The sequence below is a fragment of the Lygodium microphyllum genome, chromosome 22 (genome assembly GCF_053477565.2).
Source record: "Lygodium microphyllum isolate KBCC chromosome 22, Lygodium_microphyllum_v1.1.10, whole genome shotgun sequence".
NCBI classification, from domain to species: Eukaryota; Viridiplantae; Streptophyta; class Polypodiopsida; order Schizaeales; family Lygodiaceae; genus Lygodium; species Lygodium microphyllum.
Genome location: NC_141156.1, coordinates 68,233,350 through 68,238,441, shown reverse-complemented (window position 1 = coordinate 68,238,441; position 5,092 = coordinate 68,233,350). Strand labels below are relative to the sequence as shown.

The 5,092-nt window shown below is 43.7% G+C and overlaps 1 pseudogene; it reads left to right on the top strand.

The window, feature by feature from the left end:
- Positions 1 to 273: 273 nt before the first annotated feature.
- On the top strand, positions 274 to 1,053 carry LOC148017259 (polypyrimidine tract-binding protein homolog 3 pseudogene; annotated as a pseudogene).
- Positions 1,054 to 5,092: the final 4,039 nt, after the last annotated feature.

Genomic DNA, 5,092 nt, shown 5'->3' with positions numbered 1-5,092 from the left:
GAGTAGGAGCAAGCGTCTGAGGCCACTATTGGTTCCCAATGTTTGCAGGGCCTGTGACTCAGCTTCTTCAGTGAGGTCACGGGCACGGCGAGGCAGGCCGGGCATACCATAGGGGAAAGTGCGGGCTGGTACTGCGGATTCGGGCAGCGGCAACAGTTGGATAATCGCTTTCAGGGCAAAGGCACAATAGAGGATTCTCCTTCTGACCGGGAGCTCTGATCGTCTCGTTGATGCAGAACCTATGAGTGACAACGTTATCGCAGACTGAGAAGCTTCTTGGGAAGCAAGCGATTGGAGCTTGGGATGGGGTGGCCGTTTGGAAAGATCTCCAAGCTGGTCATGCTCCGGGCAAAGAACCAGGCCCTATTACAAATGCAAGATTTGGCCTCAGCTATGAGTCTTATGCACTACTACACCAACGTGCAGCCGACTATAAGGGGGAGGAATGTCTACATTCAGTTTTCATCCCATCAGGAGCTCACCACATCTGAGCAGTCGGGGCAGATTCAAAAGCAACCTGACCAAGATTCACAACCCAATCGAATCCTTCTTATTACCATCCACAATCCGTTGTATCCTATTACAGTGGATGTGCTGCATCAAGTATTTTCCCCTTACGGATTTGTCGAGAAGATCATCACCTTTCAGAAGTCTGCTGGTCTTCAAGCTCTGCTGCAGTTCTCTTCCAAGCACAGTGCTGTCCACGCAAGAAGCACCTTAAAGGGCCAGAATATATATGATGGTTGTTGTACTCTGGATGTTCAGTTTTCAAACTTGTCGGAGTTGCAAGTCAATTTCAACAATGAACGCACCAGGGACTATCCAATAGCTCCTCCTTTTGATGTTCTGTTTCCCCTAAAGATCGACTGCTTCCGCCACCATACTCCCCCGTTTTTCCTATGCTCTCCATCCCCTCGAGCGTTCGTTCCAGTCCTCCTTTCTCTTTCCGATTTTCTTTTTCTCTCACCTCTGTCGCCCCTATCATTAGCAGTCAAAGTCTCCCTCATGAGCCGTGAAAAGCTCTATCTTGAGCAATGGAAGGCTCTATCTTGAGCAGTGGAAGGCCCTATCTTGAGCAATGGAAGGCTGGATCCCCCCAAAGTGCCGTTCTTTTCGTTCCTTCTGCCCCCAGGAAAAACCAGAGAGGCCTCCCTTTTCGCTCCCCTTTTTCAGGATTAGTGGCCCTTTTCATTTTTTTAATACATACGCAGATTGTCCTTATCAAAAAGTAGCCTCCTTCTTTATAAATGAAGAGTGATAAGGATAGCTCAATCTCCCATCAAAGATTAACATAGCATGTACACAACTTGCCCCTTCAAGACAGATTAAACAGTGCTGTACTGCCACCTGAAGTAGGACTATTACTTGTCATGGGGGGGAAGGATCCACTAAAGTAATCAAAACGATGAAGCCTATAGAAGCCGAAACATGCTACCACTATGCGTATCCATCTTGGTGAAGTGGGCAAAACAAACACCAACAACAACAATGTGCACCAAAAAGAACCCACCTCACACGCACAATCTCACCAATTGTATGTACTGATGATGTCTTCTGTTTGATTTCAATGGCAAATACTCCAAAAAAGAGCACCTGAATTGTCATCTCACTCGCATACCACAAAGGGCCATTGACACCATACTCCCATGTAACATTAGAGCTTTGCAAAATAGTAGCTGCCCAAGTCCACTGTGATACAATGACACTCACAATCAAGCCTGTCTTGATGCTCCTACTAATTATATTGCACCATTCTGAGGTGTGCTATACATCAAGCAAGCTCTCACATTTGGCAAACATATCCACCAATGTACTTCGACTTGCATCTCTTGGAATTAGTTTAGTACTTCCTCACAAAGTCCATATTCGGCATATCTTGAAATAAGTGTAGCCCATGAGATTGCATCTCGAGTTTCCAATCTATCAAAAACCTTATTCTTCTCCATCTTCAGCATAGAATGAAAGGGCAAACATAACAACTAAGTATGTACAAAGTAACAAATCTCATGCACAACTTTTGGGTGGTTTACACACCTCGAATGCGGAGCAATACGACATCCACCCCCTCTAATCCTGCGCATCCTCTGGATGGGCCAACTACCCATGATCATTATCATCAAGATCCACAAACAAATCAATCTCTTCATTATGCATTTCTGGTAGATCAACAAGATATCCAGCCATATCATCTGTCTCTTCCATTGGAGTTTCTTGTCGTTGTTTTTCTCTTGAAAATTCTTCCAATGCATAATCCTCATCATCTCTTTTCTTGAAAATCTTGATTCTTTTTCCAACAATTGGCACTCTAAGCACTATCCCATCTAATTCTGTCAGCTCATATGTTGCATTATTAAAGACATGTCTGACTATGTATGGCCCAAACCATCTTTTCACCATCTTTCGAAGTGCAGTATGCTGATTTTCAAGGCTGCTATCAAAGACCAATACCCAATCTCCCTCTTCTATTGCTCTAGGCCGCAAGCGATGCCTGTTATCAAACCTGTCCTTGTTCCTTAGTCTAGCAACTTTCAACCTGTCAATAGCTAGCTGAATATCCTCAGGTCTCCTCTCCAACTGTCGAATCTGAAGAGCTAAGAGCTCCTCTCTCGTCAAGTCCTCCTACCAAGGTAAAACTGACCAAGTCAAAGCACAAGTCTCAATCGGCATAACAGGTTTCTGACCATACATCAACTCTACAGGCATATATCCTGTAGTAACACTATGAGTCGTACGATCAGCCCATAAAGCAAATGGTAGAAGTCTCAGCCATTCTCCAATCCATCCTCTGCATGCTTTGGCTAATGCTTTCACTATCGGCGGATGCCCTCTTTCACTCTTTCCATTTCCCTCTGGATTGTATGCTGTGGTTAGAGCCAATTTGATTCCTAGCTGAGAGAAAAACTCCCTAGCTTCATCTGCATCCAATTCACCACAATCCGCAGTGATCTTACCCACACAACCATACCTGCAGAAAATTTCCTCCAATAAGAACTTACACACTGCACTAGTGGTCTTCGTTCTTAAAGATCTGCCCTCAACATGATTGGTAAGATCCTCTCTAGCCAAAACAATGTATCTCATCTGCCATAGACCCATAGGCATGGTAACCAAATCAACTACCCACTTATAATGAATGCATAGCGGATAGGTCGGATGAAGCTCATCTCTATGACGCACTACTATCTGGCAGTCTCTGCAAGTCTCAACAAAGTGAGAAACATCTCTATACATGCCTTTCCACCAATATTTCTCCTTGATTTTCTCATAAGTAGCCCATACTCCTCTATGACCAGCCCAAGGACTCTCATGAAACTCCCTCATCACCTGTAACTGTGTCTCTCGATCGCAGACAACCCGCAAAGGTAATCCGCCTCTTTTCTTCGGATGCTTCCAAAGAAATCCATCCTTAAGAAAATAACCATAGGCTTTCCTTCTGATCTTCTTGAACTCTTCATCTGTCCATTCATCTCTTTTGCTTAGTGTACTAAGGTACCTGCCAATCTGCAACCAATCTCCAACATAGAGCTCTTCTGTGAAAGCCACAATATCATAGATATGACAAACATGATCAACCATAGTGGCTGAAATTTCTGTATCATCCTCTTCTGCAAGTAGAGTCTCCTCATCATCATACCTGGCTCTAGACAACATATCTGCAACTGGATTATCCTTCCCTGCTATGTGTTTAAATTCCGGATTTAATGACTTGATGTATGCAATCCATCTCAACATGGCTATATCCGGAGTAGAGCAACTCGTGATCATACCAATCAATGGCAAGCAATCTGTCTCTACCACAACTGAAGCTCCAATAAAGTACTCCTTGTCACATTTGAGAGCCGTCACAATCCCCAATAACTCCCTCTTGATTTGCGGATATCTTCTCTGTCTCTCGTTTAGGACTTTCGCCCCAAACCGAATAGCATACCTATTTCCATCTGCATCATCTTGACCCACAGCCCAACCTATGCCAATTGGACTAGTGTCAACTGTCAATACAATAGGCCCATCACAATTATAATCCGCTTTCCTGAGAGTAGGAGCATTCTGCAATAACTTCTTCAATTTCCGCATGGCTTTAGTGTGACTCTCATCCCAATAAAATTTCTGCCCCTTTCGAAGCAGCTGATACAAACAATCTGCAATGTGTGCAAAATGAGGTATCCAAATCATATAAAACACACAAGCACCAATGAATCTCCGTACCTCTGTAGTGGTAGAACAATACTCAGCAATCTTGCCTATAGCATTCACCTTATCAAGTGAAGGTTTCCTGCCATAAAATCCACACATATGCCCAACAATGACAACCTCATTCACTCCAAAAACAAATTTTTGCCCTGAAAGTGTCAAGTTCACTTCTTCTAACCTGGCCAAAATCTTCTCACATGCTGAAATATGATCAGCCACAAAGTACCTGCATCCCTACTCATTTAGGCTCTCATTCTTCTCTTTTTCTGCACACCCCTTAATGGGCACATCATCCAAGAAAGGCATAGTAAGCTGAGGTATGTAATCACGAAGGACCTTATGCATGGCATTCATCATATGCGCAACAGAATTAGTGGCACCTTGAGGCAAGGTACACATCCTGACAAGCCCAATAGGAGTTCTCATGGTGGTTATATCCCTGCTTTCCAAAGCCAGCTGAAACTGATCATAACCTGAATACAAATCACCCAAAGAATAGATGGCACGCCCAGCAAATGCCTCTGCAAACTCATCCACAACTGGACCTATACCAACATTCCTGATAGTAACTCTATTCACTGGCTGCATGTCCTGAATAAATCGAAGAGTACCATTCTTCTTTGGAACTGTAAACCACCTGTTTGAGTATGGTGCAAATGAAGGCTCAAGGATTCCCATCCTGATTTTCTCATTCAATAAATCAATCAGCTTTGGCAAGTGTGCTTTAGGCACTGGAATAGGTCGGAGATTCCATGGAATATGAGGAATAGTAAAAATAACCATAGGAGCAACAATATCAGGATTCACACATCCAATCTCATGTGGGACAAAAGCAAATCCCCTTCCATGACGCTCAAGCATCTCCTGAAAGCATTGCTTCCCCATGGGTAACAAGAAATCA